The sequence below is a fragment of the Ambystoma mexicanum genome, chromosome 4q (genome assembly GCF_040938575.1).
Source record: "Ambystoma mexicanum isolate Mex_15411 chromosome 4q, UKY_AmexF1_1, whole genome shotgun sequence".
Lineage (NCBI taxonomy): Eukaryota > Metazoa > Chordata > Amphibia > Caudata > Ambystomatidae > Ambystoma > Ambystoma mexicanum.
Window position 1 is genome coordinate 1,141,663,979 of NC_090928.1, and position 21,192 is coordinate 1,141,685,170.

At 46.3% G+C, this 21,192-nt stretch overlaps 1 protein-coding gene across 2 annotated transcripts in view; it reads left to right on the plus strand.

The window, feature by feature from the left end:
* RBKS (ribokinase) overlaps positions 1-21,192 on the plus strand; it is a 589,003-nt gene that overhangs the window by 384,453 nt on the left and 183,358 nt on the right. The gene's annotated exons all lie outside the window — the stretch shown is intronic.

A 21,192-nucleotide genomic window follows, 5' to 3' on the forward strand; every position in this document is an offset into this window, starting at 1 on the left:
TCAGGACCCAGCTTCCAGGCTCCAGCGAGTGCCCCGGTTCGGTGTATTGCACTGGTACGCCTCCTGCACCTGCTGATGAATTAAACACAACTTCTGCATTAAAAGGCCACAGTACGTGCTTAACATATGATGCTCGACCTCACATAATCTTTTGGGCTGCGGTGCGCACCATACATTTGCTGGTCTCCCCATTATAATTTCATAGGGGGAGAGCCCAGTTTTAGCCTGCACAGACGTGCGCATACACAATAGCGCTAGGGGTAATGCATCCACCCAACTCAACTTGCTCCCAGCACAGATTTTAGCTATCTTTGACTTTAAGATACCGTTATGTCTCTCAACAAGCCCGGCAGAACTGGGATACCTGGAACTGTGGAATGATCTGTGAATCTGCACAGATCTGTAGTACTACTGCGCCCACAAAGTGTGGGCCGTTGTCTGACGACAGGACACGGGGCAACCCGAACCGGGAGAAATACTCTTTCAACATTACTTTTGCCGTTGACATGGCAGTGCAGTCTTTTAAAGGATATGCCTCCACCCACTTGCTAAATGCACAAATCACCACTAACACATATTTGTAGTTCTGGCACCTTTCCATTTCTATGAAATCAAAATGGATCACCTCAAATGGCATGGAGGGTGGGCCAAAACTACCTACTGGAGTCACTGTTCCCTTCCCTACATTGTGTTTCAGGCACGTAATACAATTCTGTACTAGCCTTTCTGCATTCTTTTTTATGTGCTAATTTTTCCATACTGTGGATAAATGCTGTACCATCTTGTTCGCGCAAATGTGGGTAGGGCTATGCGCCATTGTAACCATTGCGGTTACGTAACAATTTGGCAACATCCAGTTCTTGGTCTCTTTGTCCACCCAACATCCTTCCAAATCTAACTCAGCAGAGCCCTCAGCCCACCCCTGAATCTCTTCGGTCGTGGCCTCAGCCTGAATTTCTTTGACTGTGGCAACTCCCTTCTCTATCATACAAGGTACTTCCTCAGTCTGTACTGTCATCATTTTATTTCCCAAATCTGTTGCTGTTTGTTTTGCAATCCTGTCTGCAAATGCGTTTCCCTCTCCCACTTTACATGTTACTTTTTTATGCGCCTTCCATTTCACTATCGCTAGGCGCTTTGGAAACGTGCATGCAGACAACAATCGCACAATCAAAGGCCCATGCTGAATCCTGGCCCCATGTGATGTCAAGAAACCCCGATCTCAGCCCAGAGACGGCCAAAGTTATGAACCACGCCAAAGGCGTACTGGCTGTCAGTATAAATATTCACGTTCAAATTCTCAGAGAGTTCACAGGCTCGGGTCAGTGCTATTATTTCTGCGGCTTGTGCCGAATTGTAGGGGATTCTTCTACTTTCTACAACACTCTCTAGGGTAGTAATTGCATATGCGGCCGTTGATGTGCCATCAGGTAATTTAAAACAAGAGCCGTCACAAAACAACTCCCCATCTGGCTCTTTCTGTGGGATGTCACTCAAGTCAACTCTTCCCTTTGTTTCTTCTCCAGTGACCATTAAACAATCATGGGGTGGTGATTCGTTGTCACCAATTTCTGCTATGGGCAGTGGCATTAATTCTGCAGGATTCAATGCGCTACACCTCATAATTTGGATGTGGGGTGCAAACAAGATGAGCTCATATCTTGTTAGTCTAGCAGAAGTGAGGTGTTGCATCTGTGTTCTATTTAATAGAACGTCTATAGCATGTGGCACCATCACAATTAAAGTGTGCCCCAATACCATTCCTTCCGTTTGTTTCACTGACGCAGCAGCCACTGTGACGGATCGCAAACATCGTGGTAGTGCGTGCGCTACAAGGTCCAGCGCGGAAGAATAATAGCCGCACAGCCTATTTCTTCCACCTTGTTCCTGTGTCAAAACCGCCAATGCACATCCTTCACTCTCGCTCACAAATAGTCTAAAGATCTTTTTATAGTTAGGAGTGCCTAAAACTGGCGCAGCACACAATGCAGCTTTCAATTGCTCAAACGCTTTCTGACATTCCTCATCCCAATGTAAAGGGATCACTGCATCCTTTTTAGTTAACTTTATCATCGGCTTCATAATCAACGCAAAATTACTGATCCACTGCCAACAATAAGAGGCCATGCCTATTACAGCTCTCACTCCTTTTTGAGTTTTTGGAATAGGCATACTAGAAATACTTTCTATGATTTCTGGTGTTAATCTTCTCCCTTATTTCGAAAGTAGGTAACCCAAATAAGACACCTCCTTTTGATTATACTGGAATTTCTTCAAACATGCCTTGTGACCATGGGTCGCTAGGTGTGTCAATAGTAATATAGTGCTTTCTTTGCAGATCTCTTTTTTGTCAGCAGCTAGTAATAAGTCAACTATGCACTGCAAGAGTACGCAACCTTCGGGTAATGCCAACATGTCTAGCTGCTCTTTTAGCGCTCTGCTGTAAATGCTTGGGCTTTCTGTGTATCCTTGTGGAATGCGTGTGAATGTGAATGATCGACCTCCTAGAGTGAACGCGAACAGATATCTACTGCTTTTATCCACTGGAATGCTAAAGAACGCGTTCTTCAAATCAACTACACTAAAGTATTCTGCAGTGGCCGGTATCATTGTCAGTATTGTTGTGACATCTGGGACCAAAGGGAATTGTGGGTCTACCACTTTGTTCAATGCGCGCAGATCAATTATGAAACAATATGGTACTTCATTGCCTCCTTTCTTGTAAACTGGAAGAATCGGGCTGTTGCACGTGCTACCTGCAATTTCTTCAACCACCCCCGATCTCACTAGGTCAGTAACAATACTCTTTAATCCCTTCTCACCTTCAACAGAAATGTTATACTGGGGAATTCGTGGTAATGTAACACCTTCTTTCAAAATTATTTTTGCTGGCTCTATTTTCAAGCATCCTACATCGTTATCATGCATTGCCCACAGACAGGTTGGTACTCTACTTAGCTCTTCTGGTAACGCTTTTGACATAAATTCTGTCACCGGTGCATCGTGGGGAACACCCCATCTGCCGTACAATGTATAACTGCCCCCAATTTTCTCAGAAAATGTAATCCTAGCAAGTTCTCCCCACAATTTTCTGTCAGGAGAAATGGACACTGTTCCGTAAATGGTCCTATTGTAATCGGGACAGCTTCGGACATGGGGTTAATTACTGGTGTACCTGCGAACCCTACAGAAACATTCTTTTGCCCCGACAGTGGCAAAACACTTCTGCGCCCCTGTATCTACAAGGAAACGGTGCTCCTTATTCCCGACTCTCATATCTACATAGGGTCCTCTCTGAATCACGGGAATAGACACTGGTTCCGACCCCTGCCGTGGGCTGTCCTATTGCGAAAATAACACATTGTCCGATGTGTAGTCACCGCTGCTGCTATAATACGTGTTTGGCTGTGTATCAAAAATATTCCCATTTCCCCCTCGGTGTCCTCCACTCTGATCATTTCTCTGTTGGCCCTGCCCGCCCTGATTTTGGTTCGGAACACTTTGGTTCAATGCCTGGTTCTGTTGCGCCTGGTTTTGACCATAGGATTGGTTTTGAGTACCTCCATTGGTATATCCCTGCTGCTGCTGCATACTATTTCTGCTTGGGCCATTTGACCCCTGGTGTCCTCTATGAGGCCTTCTCTGGCCAAACCCACCTCTATTCTGTAGGTGCGGGAATTGCGCTCGCCAGTGTCCTTCCTCCTTACAGTACGCACATTGATTTACTCCCAATGACACCCTGTGCATATTATTCAAATTTCCCCTGCCTTGTGCATTTCCTCTACCTCTATTGTATCCAATGACCTGCTGCAGTAACACTCCTACTATCGTTCGCATCGCTTCTTTTCTCATCTCTAATGGGTACCCATTACATATCTCACTTACTTCCTTCACTGATGTTCTTTTGTTCGACATCCATTGCATTGTTTCCCCCACCCATGCCTGCAATCTCTGTTTATCACCTATCTGTCCCGGTACCGGCAAATGCTTTGCACCACCTGAAAAAACTCTCGCCCACGATTTTTGCATATACAACCTCGACGCCTCCTTCCTACCTTTCTTAATACACTCACTACTATATTCAGGTGTAGCAAACATTTCAGCATATCTATCTTCCATTTCATTTTTCAGTTCAATGAGTTTGTACATGTTTTCTTAAATCCTCATCTCTTTGCTCACTGCGTGCTAACTTATTCAAATCTAACAATCGTTGTGGCAGTAAATTCCCAAGTATCTTTTTCCATTCTCCCACCAAATTTCCCCCATGCATTCCAACACTACCTGTCTCTCGTTGCTTCTTCGGTACCCATTCAATGAGGCCAATGCTGCCGTCCCATCGTTTCCTTCTATGTAGCTTTCTGCCTCTTGCTGTAATTCAATCTTTCTTACTTTGCTGATCGCGCTTCGAGTTACCTGTCCAGATCCTGTTCCTTCAGCCCCGCCTCTCGCCTCCTCGGTCTCAATTTCGACTTTGGGAGGGGCGGATGGTGCTGAATCTGTCTCTGGAGCGGGAGGTGCAAATGGGACAAGTGACACAGGTGGCATCTGTGAAGGGCCTTCCTGGGTGCTGGGAAATTGTGTGTCTGCGATCTGCGCTTGTGGGAGGGCTCGAGCTGTGGGTGGGGCTTGGGTTAATGCTTGCATGAGGGGAAGTGCTTGGGCTTTGGGAGGGGGTATGAGAACTACTGGTTGGGCCTGCGCAGTCACTACTGGCGTGTGTGGTTTCGATTCTGGTTTTGGGCTTCGACCCGTATTAGTTAGCAAATGTTCCATTAATTTGTCTGCTATGTGTAGTTCCCGCTGCGGGTATACTCCTTCTATGTTCATTTGCTCACGTCTCCCTTCCCATCTTAGACTTGCCGTCCACTCCTCCTCCTCCTTTTTTTCTGCTACCTCAACCTTCGATTTGTGCCTACGCGCATGCTTCTCTCTACTCCTAAGTCGGAGCATTGCTTCCCTCCTCCAATCTTTGACAGTCTCAAAAGCTGCGGGTCGCGCTTTTTTCCTAATCAGCACCCTTTCTAGGTTATCTATCCTCGCAATCTCAAAACTACCATTAATCAGCCACTGGTGGTCCTGTTGCTTTCTAGTTTGCCTATGCCAAATTTCACAAAATATTATCGCACCCACACCATATTTTGCATACATGTCATAAGCCGGCGTTCCCCCAGGCGGTGCACTTTGGCCATATTCCAAGGACTGTCTACCGCAGCGGAAAAGCCCCGCTAAAGTGGAAAGTACTCCAGGCATGTTTTTAACCTTCCCCTTTGGTTAGCTAACCTTTACCTGGACGTTTGAATTTGCAAAATCAACACTCTACCAAAAATCAGGTTTTTGTTTGAATCGGGGAATGACTCACCGGTAAAACAAGTCGCCTGTCCTAACGCAACCACTCCCAACGTCGTGTCTGCACTTCTCTGGCTTCTGCCTTGTCTCGGGACCCTCGCCTCCTTTGCCCTCTGGCCCGGTACGTCGATCAGGGATCAGATGTGTGCAGATCTGCGAAGGAATCTCTCCTCACTTCTACCGGGCGCCCCGTACACCTCTTGATCCCGGCTCGATCGTCCCGTCCTCGCCGTTCTTCCGCCTTTACTCAGTTACAACGTATACGATGGGGCAAGTGAGGGAGGGTCCCTGTTCGGGCGCCATCTTGAAAGGGGCACCTAGGGGTCCCTCGCGATATGGAAACAAGGCAAGAACCATACACGAAAAGATGCGCCAGACACGAGGTTCAAATTCCCATTGCTAGGCTTTATTGCAAGCACAAATAGTCCCAATTGGCCAACTGTGGTCTCACGCCCCGCGACGTGAGTTTCCTAGACCTCGAGGGACGCAAGAGAGCGAATTACGTACATCAGTTACATATATACAAAATGCATATCATGCAATCAGCTATGTCATGTTTAACACCTCCCTTTATTAAGTTTCTTTGAACTCGGGATGACGATGGACTTTTCCGACGGGTATGACAATTATGACATTTTCGATGTCTATTCTAGCAACAATGTGCAATTAGAAAGTGCGGAGGCATCTTTTAGTTGTTGAACAGAACACGGTGCTTCTGTTCTTGGAAGCAAGCTGCACATGGGGGAAGAGCCACATTCCAAGCTTTGCTATCTATGAGGTACTATTCGTGTCCTGGGAGCCGACACGCTCTAAAGGGTTTTGCGAAGGGGGGCCGTAAGAAGAGCATAATTCGAGCCTTTAGCTGCTTTATTCTAACATATTCTACCACAGTACGAGACTGGCTGGCAGCTGTGAAATGATTAAATGCCCTGCAGCTCTCCCTCAAGGCTACAGAGAGGGAGCGTGGGCATTCCTTTCTGGGCTACTCACAAGGAGTTTCAACGAACTCTTCAGTCCTGCGACCTTGCCCTTTCATATTCAGACAACAATGTTAACAGTTGAGCAGAGTAAGCAGAATTCACAAGAATTGCAAGCTGCAAAGCAGTTTTAGACAGAAAGCAATGAGCAATGGTTAACAAGCAAAATGGCGATTCTTGCTAGGTTTAAAATGGCCGCTTGTTGGTCAAGCATAGCAGTCTGTATTTCTATAATTCGATGCATAAGACGGTTGGCCTACGGCCATCAAGTTACGTCTGTCATTCAAATGAAGGGTATTCACTTTTCCAGATTGACACACTGATGCGCTGCATCCCATATAGAAAGGACAGACACGGATGCGCCGTATCCCGTATAGCAAGGACAGACACTGATGCACCACATCCCATATAGAAAGGACATGCACTGATGCACCGCAACCCACATAGAAAGGACAGACACTGATGCGCAACATCCCATATAGAAAGGACAGACACTAATGCGCTGCATCCCACATAGAAAGGACAGACACTGATGCACCGCATCCCATATAGAAAGGACAGACACTGATGCACTGCATCCCATATAGAAAGGATAAAAAGGACAGGCACTAATGCACCGCATCCCACATAGAAAAGACAGACACTGATGCACCGCATCCCACATAGAAAGGATAAAAAAGGACAGGCACTGACACACTGCATTCCATATAGAAAGGACAGATACTGATGCACCGCATCCCACATAGAAAGGACAGACACTGATGCACTGCATCCCATATAGAAAGGACAGACACTGATGCGCCGCATCCCATATAGAAAGGACAGACACTGATGCGCCGCATCCCATATAGAAAGGACAGACACTGATGCGCCGCATCCCTTATAGAAAGGACAGACACTGATGCGCCGCATCCCGTATAGAAAGGACAGACACTGATGCGTTGCATTCCTTATAGAAAGGACAGGCACTGATGCACTGCAACCCACATAGAAAGGTCAGACACTGATGCGCCACATCCCATATAGAAAGGACAGACACTGATGTGCTGCATCCCATATAGAAAGGACAGACACTGATGCACCACATCCCACATAGAAAGGACAGACACTGATGCGCCGCATCCCATATGGAAAGGACAGACACTGATGCACCGTATCCCACATAGAAAGGACAGACACAGATGCACCGCATCCCACATAGAAAGCATAGACACTGATGCACCACATCCCACATAGAAAGGATAAAAAGGACAGGCACTGACACACTACATTCCATATAGAAAGGACAGACACTGATGCACCGCATCCCACATAGAAAGGACAGAAACTGATGCACCGCATCCCACATAGAAAGGACAGACCCTGATGCACCACATCCCACATAGAAAGAAAAGACACTGATGCACAGCATCCCATATAGAAAGGACAGACACTAATGCACCGCATCCCACATAGAAAGGACAGACACTAATGCACCGCATCCCACATAGAAAGGACAGACACTAATGCACCACATCCCATATAGAAAGGACAGACACTGATGCACTGCAACCCATATAGAAAGGACAGACACTAATGCACCGCATCCCACATAGAAAGGACAGACACTAATGCACCACATCCCATATAGAAAGGACAGACACTGATGCACTGCAACCCATATAGAAAGGACAGACACTAATGCACCGCATCCCACATAGAAAGGACAGACACTGATGCGTTACATTCCTTATAGAAAGGACAGACACTGATGCGCTGCATCCCATATAGAAAGGACAGGCACTGATGCACTGCAACCCACATAGAAAGGTCAGACACTGATGCGCCACATCCCATATAGAAAGGACAGACACTGATGTGCTGCATCCCATATAGAAAGGACAGACACTGATGCACCCCATCCCACATAGAAAGGACAGACACTGATGCGCCGCATCCCATAAGGAAAGGACAGACACTGATGCACCGTATCCCACATAGAAAGGACAGACACAGATGCACCGCATCCCACATAGAAAGCATAGACACTGATGCACCACATCCCACATAGAAAGGATAAAAAGAACAGGCACTGACACACTACATTCCATATAGAAAGGACAGACACTGATGCACCGCATCCCACATAGAAAGGACAGAAACTGATGCACCGCATCCCACATAGAAAGGACAGACCCTGATGCACCACATCCCACATAGAAAGAAAAGACACTGATGCACCGCATCCCAAATAGAAAGTACAGACACTAATGCACCGCATCCCACATAGAAAGGACAGACACTAATGCACCACATCCCATATAGAAAGGACAGACACTGATGCACTGCAACCCATATAGAAAGGACAGACACTAATGCACCGCATCCCACATAGAAAGGCCAGACACTGATGCGTGACATCCTATATAGAAAGGACAGACACTGATGCACTGCAACCCATATAGAAAGGACAGACACTGATGCACCGCATCCCACATAGAAAGGACAGACACTGATGCGTGACATCCTATATAGAAAGGACAGACACTGATGCACTGCAACCCATATAGAAAGGACAGACACTGATGCACCGCATCCCATATAGAAAGGGACATGCAAAAAACATTAGCTCTAAGGTTGGTATAGTGTAGTTGTTCTCCACATCCCGCCCATAAAGAAAGGGGCCTGCAAAGAACATGTTCCCTAGGGTTAGTATAGTGTTCACCACATCCCACCCATATAGAAAGGGACCTGCAAAGAACATTGGCCCTCGGGTTGGTGTAGAAGTGACAGCGATGTCTCCCGTTGGTTTGCATTGATGCATTCTCAGGCAAATGTATAGGCTGCACATATGCGGTAGAACAACTTGTGATGATGCATGATGATTCAGTCAAATTGTGTGCATTATGCCTCAAACATTCTGCGTCGGCTCAGACCAAAGGGAAATCTGCCCTTTTCCTTTACTCTATATGCAGGGCATGTACACGCAGCTGGACCGAGTCCCCTCACTTTTTTCAGAGGGCATTTTAATATGCTAATTTCTGGTGACACCACATTCAATTGGCATTTTAATGACCCCCCACAATTGTCTGTTTTTTTTTTTATGACCCGGCCCCCGTCTATATGCTGCGTGCATGCTCAGGGTTTAGCACGCGCAGTGAATATTCTTTTATATCTGTGCCGTCACATATGGCCATAGGCCCCGAGAACATGATGCAGATTATCACCACAGTATGAAGATGTTGATCAAAGTGCGATAGAACACGTCCATCCAGTGGTTTCTGTAATGGTCCGGCTACTTCAAGGGGAATCCTTCGTTGGGAAGTATCGGGGTGTACGTGTCCCTCCATCAGGTGTATGCTGATGGAGGGTAGGTGCTGACAAATACCATTGGTATGGTATGGTATTGTTTATAAAGCACCTATACACAGGCAAGTGTTTGAAAGTGCTCAAGGAGGGTGCGAACATGGGGGAAAAAAACAACAGTTGCTCAGAGCCCTTGAAATTCTGAGACAATGATAGTCTGAACAGGCAGAGTAAGTGCGTAGAGTACATTTAACAGTGTGATATACAGTAAATAGGCCTGACAGCGATTCTGCAGTTTTACCAAGTGTAATTAAGGGGTGAAGACAAGGGAGAACAGACAGACGATCTTCAGGCACAGCGCGTACGGATCATGCAAGTGCACAGACGGTCACAGGGAGGGGGAGGTCCAAGTGCATCTGGTCGCTGGAGACTGGGGTAAGTGCAGAGAGAGCCACTCTCATGGGTTATTTCTCAAGTGCAGTGAGTGTGGGTGGGGTGCAGGGTCCTGAGGCAAGTGCGAAAGAGGATTGGCAGGGATGCTAGGGACCTGTGAGACGCTGAGGTACACCAGGCGGCCAGTCAGCAAGCTGTGAGGAAGAGGAGGGAGAGATGGAAAGGTCAGAGAACTAGGTTAGCATTCGTATTTATTTTCATCTTGAATCATAAGAAATCTGTTATGCAGACCTGCAGACCCCAAAGGAAATGGGCAAGCAATGATTACTGCAATAAAACTCTAAAGGGCGTTGAGATTTGATTTTTGTGACAATGGTAGTACTCTGGCCTTGTCAAGGAGGATGGGAACCCCTCGCAGGTAGGGGTGGGAGACCTACTAGGTAAGAATCCAGAGCCCGTCTGACCCCTAAAAGGTCCCAATCCTTGTCCCTCTGACAGCCCATTTTTTGTGTGTTTGCAGAGCCTTCTCTCCAGCCTTGCCTCTTGGTGCAATTACTGGCCAGTGTTCTGTTTCACTGTCTCTTACACCCAGAACAATGGAGACAGAAAATATCGAAGCGCTAGCCAGAAAAGCAATATCAGTCCATCACATACCAATGAACAAAAATTAATCGGAACGAACATCCACCACGCTGCAAAGGCCCGATTGCAGCCCTGCACGTAAGGGAGGTAGAGATAGACTAGCTGCAGTCACGCACTGCTACGGCACAAAGTGCCACCTCATGGGACCAGCATAGTCGGCTGGCAATCTTGCACCCCTACACTACGAGCCTCTAGGCCACCAGGGACAAAGCGGGGAAAAGGGGCCATTCCAAGGCTTTTCCCTGAGCATATGCGCTCTGGAAGGGCAAACGGGATCAGATTGCTTAAGGAAAGAGAGCCAATCATCACAGGGTTAGGAATACTTAAGCGGGATACAAGAGAGCAGAAAGTGTGGATTTTCCGGGGGAGATCATAGGCGGAGGACGACCAAGAGACCAGAAGAAGGAAAGCTGGAGCGGCAGCTAGTGGAAGAATATTATGGAGCAAGTGTTTGCTTAGGCGAGATATTGGTTCCGCAGTGTGTGAGTGCTTGTTTGGAAGATGAGTGAGTAGATATGTTAGTGTAAGGAGTGAATATGAATTGACTGGCACAGGGTAAAAAGGGTGTTTGTGTAGTTGGTGGGAGGAGATTAATAGTTGATTGGAAGGAGGAGAGTAGCAGTTGATTAGAGGGAGGAGAGTGGTAGTTGATAAGAGGGAGGAGAGTAGTAGTAGTTGGTGGGAGGAGAGTAGTAGTCGATAGGAGGGAGGTGTAATGCTCACCTGACTCCCACGGAGGCGCTGGCCTGGCTCGCGCTGCTGTGACCTCTTCTAAGGTGAAGCGCAGGGTTCGGAAGACGGACTGGACCGGGCCCCCAAATCTGGCTTGCCTGGCTCGCAGAAGTATCCTTCTGTAGGCGAAAATAGGGGATTAACTGTCTGCGGGGTAATGCAATCAGCCTCCCACTTCCCCTCTCACCCTCCTCGAAACCCTTCTGTGATTCCTCGTAGCGTCTCACCTTAGGGTCTGGAAGGACGAGCTCTCCATCCTGCTTCTGATGCAGGGGCGCGTTGGTATCCAGTTACTTCACTGGATTTTCGGATTGGTGAGAACCAAACTTGCTTGGCTTCCAGGTAAGTTTTTTGATAAGAGGTTCCCCTTGTGTCCATGCATTAATGTACTAATGCTAGTGTCTTTTTCCCCATAGGGGCCGGGGTACGGAATGCCGGGGAACAGGCACCGACCGAGATGAGAGGTGAAATCCTTGTAGAAATCAGGTAAGTCTTTAATGAGCGTTTTTTGGTAATGTCTTTTCATTCGCTCATTAACGCTGATGTCTTTTTTTCCCCTTAGGGGCCGGGGTCCGGAAATGCCAGGATGCGGCGCGGACCCGAAATGAAGAGGGAATGAATCAACAGGTAAGTCTTAACATGGAGATTTAGCTTTCCTTATTCCCTTCTCTCTCTCACCTTTTGTTCTGGTCTTTTTCTCCCTAGGCGCTGGGGCGTGACTGCGAATCCGGATGATCGCTGCTGAACATGGAGGCGCCCTGTAAAGGTGAGTGGAATGCGGCGCTGCAGCGATCGACGCGATGAGCTTTTAAATAAAAGTCTTCCTTTTCAGGATTGTCGGCGAGATGTCCCCGGGATGCGGATTTAGCAGGTAAGGACTTTTCCTTCTTCTGTTCTCTTCTTCTCTTCCTTTGCAGGTGATCCAGGATGCTGGCAGGCGTGGCAGAAGTCAGGATGCAGGAGCTGACACGGTGAGCGTCCAGCTGCTAGATGCAGAACAACGCAAAGCATGTGTGGCTGTTCGGGTGGGGTTTAAATAGCCTTGGAAGAAGTTCCAGGTATGTATCCTTCCTCCAATCAAGTATGTATCCTTCCCCGACTACGCCCGGATGGTAAATTAGTCCCACAGGTAAAGTAGTTCCTTTCAGGCCTCAAGGAGGCCGGGATCCTGCAGCATGGTCTGCATCAGGTAAGTGCACCCAAGCACTTCCATAATGAGCCTGGCGCCTATGGCGCCAGGACTGATGTCTTTTATGAGCCTGGCGCCATAGGCGCCAGGACACTGTCCAAAGGGCCCCTATATGGGGTTGCTGGGTCCTTCCTTGGGGACTGGATGTCTGCTTTCGGGGACGCAGGGCTTGAACCGGCTCCCCGGGAGCGGGCATCATGACAGGAGGAGAGTAGCAGTTGATTGGGGGAGGAGAGTAGTAGTCGATTGGAGGGAGGACAGTAGTAGTCGATAGGAGGGAGGAGAGTAGTGGTTGGTGGGAGGAGAGTAGCAGTTGATTGGGGAGGAGAGTAGCAGTTGATTGCGGGAGGAGAGTAGTAGTTGATAGGAGAGTAGTAGTTGATAGGGAGGAATGTAGTAGTTGATAGGAGGGAGGAGAGTAGCAGTTGATTGGGGAGGAGAGTAGTAGTCGATAGGAGAGTAGTAGTTGATAGGGAGGAATGTAGTAGTTGATAGGAGGGAGGAGAGTAGCAGTTGATTGGGGAGGAGAGTAGTAGTCGATTGGAGGGAGGAGAGTAGTAGTCGATAGGAGGGAGGAGAGTAGTAGTTGATTGCGGGAGGAGAGTAGTAGTTGATAGGAGAGTAGTAGTTTATAGGGAGGAATGTAGTAGTTGATTGGAGGGAGAAGAGTAGCAGTTGATTCGAGGGAGGACAGTAGCAGTTGATTGGAGGGAGGGGAGTAGTAGTTAATAGAAGGGAGGAGAATAATAGTTGGTAGGAGGAGTGAAGTAGTGGGAGTCGGAAAATAGCAGTGGGAGGAGAATAATCATAGCGGGGGAGGAGAGTAGTAGTGGGAGGAGAAGAGAAGTAGTGGGAGGAGGGGAGTACTGAAGTGGAGTGTAAGGAAAAGTAACATGAAAGGATGTTAGTGAGAGCTAAGAGGAGTGAAACATCAAAGGTACAGGAGAGTGGTGGCTTGAGTAAGGTGGAAGGCCAGACAGTAAGGGTAGAAGCGAAGAAGTGAGCGAGGGTGTGAGTGAACCAGCCTGAATCCAACTATGTAAGTGTAAGGCACTATCCCAAATTCTCATTAGGACACTAACCACTGGTTAGAGTAGGGACGATTAGGAAGTCCCTTTGGGCGTTTGGCCAGCCTGCGTTTAGGGAACCACCTTTAATGAACTCAGGAAATAGGGACACAGACACCTGGGTGTGGAAGGAGATAGCAAAGGAGACAAGAGAGCGAGGGATGGACCTAGGAGGGCATATAAGAATGCAAATACAACCCTTGAACCGTCCTCTGACCTGGAGTCATTCTTGTGCTATCTGTGACAGTTTGTAGAGAAAACAAACCTTCAAATGTAATGCTTGCCAATGATTCAGTTATGTAGCTTATTCGTTGCTGGCCCACACTGCAGCAGGAATTCATCCCACAGCTATGTGGTCAACTTGCATGTGTGTGTGTGTGTGTCTGTATTTTATTTATTTATTGTTCATTTGTAAGGTTATACATCAAGAAATTGTGTTTCAAAGCGTATACACACACTGTCAAAGAGGTTTGAAGAAATACTCAGTCTGAGATGTTTCAAGGGTTTTTATTTGATCCTTTAGGATCCTAGAGCCATCCCTCTAAATCTTGTCTAGAAATCACTAATTCTCCCTAGCCCAGGTGGCCATACTCCCCAGGTCAGTATACGTAGAATATGGACAACTACTGTGAAGATTTTGATTTACTCTAGTGTTGAAAACCAAAAGACAAAACACCTTACCTATCTAACCTCCCTCAGGGACTTCCTAGACTGAACTTACACTATTCAGTGGTTAGTCGTATAAAAAACGTTTTTTTAATGTGTCTCTCAGACACTCTGCTCTATTCAGTCTCCTTCCTGTCACACCCACATACTCCTCTCACTCACTTCCTGTGATCCCCTCTTACTACTCTTCTCACTTCAGCTTCTCCCTCCTTCTCTTCCTCTATTTCTTGCATATTCCTCCTCTGGCCACCCTTTGGTGTCACTACTTCCTCCACTGTGTCCCTTCTCTCCACTACTACTCCCTCCTCCACACTACTTCTTCCTCCTCCACGCTACTACTTCTGCCTCCACAGTACTACTGCCTCCTCCACACTACTTCTCCACCCCACCTTCTACACAAACACCCACTTTCCACTATGGCAAGCACTTCAAATTCACTCCCTCTCCTGAGCTCACTTGCCACCCTTTCGCACACACTCAAAACACAGTACCATTTGCACTCACTAACTAATGCCTCACCTGTTTCAAAACCCGCCTCCACGCTCCACCAAGGACGTCATTTGGGGTCGCAACCGCGACCCCTGTGGTCACCCTTGCTACCTCTGAGGTCACCCTTGCTACCCCTAAAAAAAGAAAAGAAAGAAAATCATTTTGTTTCTTCTTTTTTTAAATGGAAGCTCCTGGACTGTGGACAGCACCATGTGGCTTTGTTTCTGCAGTGACAGGCTTTCTTGATCAGGCCTCTTAAAAAAAAAAACAGTGGTTCCACAAATGTAACTCTTTGAGCAGTGACCCTAAACAAGAAAGAATAGGAATAACAAATAGTCTTTCTGGAATTCTATACAATAATTACTAGACCCATTAAACGTTTATTTTAGGCACACTTCATGGGGCGAGCCACTGATTTAGTCTTATTTAGTCTGTTCTTAAACATCTGAAATTCACAATGCAGACAAATACTTTATGTATTTTGCCTTTCGCAAGTTGCAGTTGTAGCACGTTTCTTTCTGCCGTTGTCTCTGTTACGATCATCACAAGACATTCCATCTCGGTGTCCTCGTTCACTTGACAAAATCCTTGTGCCTAAAAGCTTGTGAACAGTGTAAAAATGTTTGTCTATAGCACATCAAGTGGCCTTTGAATTAATTGTGCAACAATTAATGCTTTGTTGTAATGTGTCTATCTTTCCTATCTCCTTGGCATGCTGTTCAGGGGGTTTGTTTGCATGTATGAGGTAACGGGTTCCCAGGGTACGTGATGCTGTGTGAGTTCCCTGTTTTCCCTTCGCTACTCTAAATTCTTTAACACAGAGGTATGAACCCTCCCAATGGTATGTATTTTGCCAACCTCTGAAGCCTGTAAATTAGATCAACAAAGGCTTGACATGTGGCTAACTTTTCACCAGACCTGTAGATGAACTGGCCTGCTATTAAATCTCAGTTACCAATTTATTGGTATCTACTACAGAGTGTAATTTACTTTCTGACTTTGAGAACATTCAGACATGTATTTGCTCATTTTACTATAGCCGGTAAGATAGCTTTAGCTGGTAAGATAGCTCAGTAGGTTGAGTGCTCGCTGCTGCGATGTGTGTGATCTGCAAGTTCGAATCTCGGCAAGGCCAACTCAGCCTTCGAAGGATGGATGTATGCATGTATATTTGTTCTATATTATCGTAAGTGCTACATAATAACACATCATTATCATTTGGCCTTGGACGTTCGCTTGGATTCTAATTTGGTAATATGGGCCTATACACACTGATATTAACGATACATATAGTGATTCATTCTTGTATGAAATGTAAATTGCATAACAGTGAAAATGCAACCATATTTATCGTAGTGTACTTCAGAACAATACTATGTGATGCCACTTCCTGTTTTGTCAAGGGGTGATAGCGTGTGTTCCATCGCTGACCGTGATGTCATTTCGGGTTAGGGTCAAATTACATCACTTCTTGTGATGTCAGAGGTCAAGGGTCATTTGATGTCACTTGCGCTACCCCAGGCATTTTGGTGAAATGACGTCCCTGCGTTCCACTCCACCATCCTTCCTTCTACTGGGATCTTGGTCTACCACCACCTCCTTCTCTGACCTCGCCCAAAAAACCAACACCTTCCTGCTTCCGGGGGTCTCCTTTAAACCCCTGCCTATCCTTCGTTTCATCTGCTTTCTCTGGCCAATGTAGCCATAGCTTCCTCGCCCAGGAGGTATTCCTTACAACAAAGCTATCATATAGTGCATTAAGCCTTGCCCCGTTTCTCTGCATTCGGTTGTCCGGGAACAAATATGGTGGTTTGTATACAGTGTTCAAGTTTGCTTTAAGGGTGCCCCTAAGGACTTTCCAGTCTCCTTCTGGTGGGGTTTTGTCCTGTGTCCCTAGTGGATTATGGGAGCCGCATTGCGTTCATTACCGGGCGGGCTGAGGCTGGCGTGCAGTGTGTGCTGTCGGCAGAAGCAGCATAGCAGCTCAGCTCCACCTCCTTGTTCTGTTTTTTGCTTCCCTCTGGTGGTGGCTGTATGCATATGGGGCTTGTGCAGGACTCTGAGCCAGTGCACAGGGTCTCAGTTTTCCTCTTATTGACTCTGCCTCTCTGGCAGGGTTTAGAAATGCTTTTGTGTGGGGTGCTGATGATTTCCTCTCTTTCAGATGATCTACTCCCGTGTCCACATTTCTGAAAATAACAGGAAATCAGCGTTGGTAATTCGGAGTCATGGGGTTCTCAGGACAACTGTTTTTTAAAATAGGATTGGGAATGAGATCTCCATCATGTGTGTGTGTTTAAAGTTGTGATTACTGACGGTGAGTAGCCATTTCTCATTTCATTTAAACAACGTACACAGTAGAAACCTTGTGCGTCTGTGTGTGTTCGAACATCTGATTCAAACAACTTGCAGAGTAGACATCAAGTTAAATTTTTTGGGCCCAAACTAATTTATGCTTTTGTTACTTTCACTCAGTTTTGACAGCTTTTGCCACCTGGGACTACATCTCCCAGCAGCCCTAATACATTTATTGAAACATTAGGCGTGTCAGCGCTGACGCGCCAAAGCCGGTTGGTGTCGTTTTGTGTTGGGCGTGTTGCAGTGTCTCACCATTATACCTCTTTGTGTTGTGTAAGTACTTGGCACTAGGTATTATTGCTTTCACCTTGCAGGGCTATACTTTTGCTATACCTCTCTCTGAATGCCATAATATTGGTATACCCTGCAAGACTCTGGCTTCTTCCTGCAGCACAAAAAGCCGCTCGTATGGATATTGTAGACAAATTCCTGGCTGCTAAACTAAACTCTGAGTCAGTTTCCTGCTCCCACCTGCAAGGCTAAAAACCTTGGGGTCATCTTCGACTCCACACTCTCCTTCTTTCCTCACATTTCTGACGTCTCTAAGAAGTCACACTACCAGCTGCACCTCCTCATAGGTATTCTTCCTTTCCTCTCCTTCCCCCAGAGGCTCACTGTCTCCAGAGCTCTGGTTCTCTGTAGGCTGAATTATTGTAACAGCCTCTTTCTAAATCTGCCTGCTTCTACTCTCCGCCCTCTGCAACTTATCCAGATCAGGACTGCGAGACTTGTCGTATCTCTCCAGGACTGAAATCTCTGCACTGTCTCCCAGTGGCTGTGAGGATTAAGTTCAAAACCCTCTGCATCGTTCACAAGGCCTTCTGGGTCCTGGGGCCTCAATACCTTCAACTCACTCTTCCTAAATATCTTCCTTCTCAAGCTCTTCGCTCATCAGCCTCCAACTCCCTCAGGGTCAGTCGCCTCCAACACCCTCAGGGTCAGTCTCCAAGCAACGAGTTGGTGGTAGATCTTTCTTCGGCTGGTGCCTCCCTCTGGAACAGCTTCCCTGCTTCCCTTAAACTTGAAGCGAACCATCTCCGGTTCCGGAAGCACCTCAAAACCTTTCTCTTTGCTTCCGCTTTTTCTCCTCTCCTTTGCTGACCTCCTGGCTGTAACCGGAAATGCACTGGTTACCGGGACACCCCCCTAATCTCGGGCCCAGGTCCTTCCCCTGCCAGCATCGCACACCTGCACTGCCCACTTGGCAACCCTTCACTTGGGGACTGTTTCTGCATCCCTACAGTCCCCCTACCAGCCCTTGACACCTGATGCCCGCACTTATCCATGCACTTGCCACATGCTGGCCGTTATTTAATTATTGTTCTCATATTTTCCCATGTACTGCACTGTCTTCGCCACTTTCCCACGCACTTGCCCGATCTGAATGACACATGGCCTAGTAGGATCGTTGTCCGTCCTCCTTTTGTTCCTCTCCCTTGCCTCGTCGCGCCTTGAAACACTTGTGTATAGGCGCGTTATAAATGCCATATCATATATCATAGCATCATATCATTCCTTGATGCCAGATAAACACCCTGCTTCAGTGAATGTGTTGCAGAAGGATATTAAAGCTTTAGGTCCATTAGCCAATGCCGACCAATTACCACCCGCTGCTTTTATTATTCAGGACTGCATGAACACTACGGCAGTTCCGTCATGTAAGGTAGATGCCAGTCTTTTAAGGAAACCAGCCTACTATGTATTAGACTATGCTACATGACACTACTAACGAACACCCACCTGATGTTTCACATGGTGTTAATACCTTTCTATCTGGCTCTTGTAAATATTATTCTTACCTTAGCATTGCTAGTGATGAAACCAGTGAACTTTTGTCAAATGACCATCTAGACACATCCATCACATTAGCCACAGAAAAATATTACACCATCTTCACAGTCAAACAAGTAGAGGAATGTAATGATCAACCTGCAGCTTTGGAATATACTAGGCTCGACATGCGTACTGTTAATTCAATCTTGACTCCATCTAGAGCATCTCAAACTAATTGTAGTGATAAGCTCTTCTCTTCACGAATGGAGCAGATAGTAATGTCATTAAAGCCGCATTTCTGAATACCAGGTCTCTGAATAGACAGCCTATAGATGTCCACGATTACATAGTGGACAATTACATCAGTGTATTATGTTTGGCCGAGACTTGGCTGAAAGATTCTAGTGGGCCTAAAATTCACCTAGCAACACCAGAGGGTATGTTTTGTTCTCTCAAAATTCGGAGAAAGGAAATGTGGGAGGGGTTGACATTTTGTCAAGGACTGGATATCCATTCTAGGCAGTTCCTAGTGTTTGTAATGACTGCAAAATTCTCCGGCTTAGGTTAAAACCCACCAACAACAGCTATGTTAACATTGTTCTCCTCTACCTTCCCCCTGAGGATATGCCTAACTTCAATGATGAAATTGTGCAATTATTAAGGTCACTGAATAAACCTAACTATGCAACCTTATTTTTGGGGGACTTAATTGCTGGCGAGGCAATATTACTGACAAGGATGCAATACTGTTGGAGCAAAACCTTCAAAATATTGATTTCCAAGTACCTAATAACGAACCTAGATGCAACAAGGGAAACACTTTGGAGTGGGTGACTTCACAGAAACTGTAAATTGATGGTAGTTGTACCAGGCCATGTATCTTGTCTGACCACCCATTCATTGATGTCGGTATACTGCTTCAAGAGACACCTAAAAAGCAATTGAGCATCCCAGGAGTGCTCTTTGTCGGAATTTCAAGGAGATTCAACCTCTGGACCTACAGGAATGTATTCACAGTTTATTAGCATCTACTTCAGACTCTGACTCCCCATGTGTTTTAGAAAATAGAAGTGGACGCACTTGTCATAATGCATGGTTTACACTGGGTCTTGACATGCTTAAGAAAAAAGAAGAGACTGGCAGAATGGGAATGGCAGAAAAGCAACTCGGACGCCCTCAATAAAGTCTGGAACAATTATGAGAAATCTTATAAGTTGGCCATCTATGAAACAAACAAAAACTACTTTAATGAACAAATAGTTAACGCTAGAAATAATAGCAAGAAACATTTTGAAATATAAAAAATTCAGGAGAAACCCAAAGCGTTAGCGCAGCCGTTTATTCCAGCTAACTCAGACTGCATATGGATTCAGCAAGCGTTCACCAAAGAAATCATCACGGCTCGAGAAAAAATTTCAAATGAGCCAAACACTGACTCCTCTCCAAGTGAATGTGGTCTACATACTGATTCAATGAGTAATCACTGAGGTTCGTCGCATCCCTCAGAATCTTCTTTCAAATCCATCTCAATCATTGAAATTGAATTTTTTGGGGGTGAAATGCGTCTTACCTCCTGTCATGGAAATGACATTGCCTCGAAGTTAAATCCTATAGAACAAAAGATTGTTCTCACCGTTTTTATTGCGATTTGTGAATGCATCTATTTCTCATAAGTGCGTTCCGGATGTTATAAAAGAGGTTACAGTCACCCCTCTAGTAAAAAAAGCTGGACTTAACCCAAGTGATGGTAAGAACCTTAGGCCAATCACCAATACTTTTTAAATTGAAAATAATCGACAAAGTGGCTACGGCCCAGCTTCAAGAACATCTAGACTCTGCCTCCAAGTTACATAATAGGCAATTTGGTTTTCTGTCGGGTAACAGTACTGAAAGTGCCCTGCTAGACTTCCAGACGCAGACATTAGATATCCTGGATAAAGGTAAATCAGGGCTTCTGGTGTTACTAGATCTATTAGCGGCTTTCGATCTCCTGGACCACAAGCGGCTCCTGAACAGCCTTGCATCAGAAGGCAACTGTTCACAGAATATTGTATGCTGGATCAACTTGTTTTTAAGTAATTGAAGGTCCTAGATTCATTGGGGTGACGTCACCTCAGACTCCACCCCTATATCTTGCAGAGTTCCCCAAGGTGCTTGCCTGTCGCCAACAATATTTACAGTGTGACCTTCTAACTGAAACGGAAGTGTATTTCACCAACTACGCGGAGGATACTCAGCTGTTGAGTTCAGTGGGGATTACGCAAGCGAAGCAGCC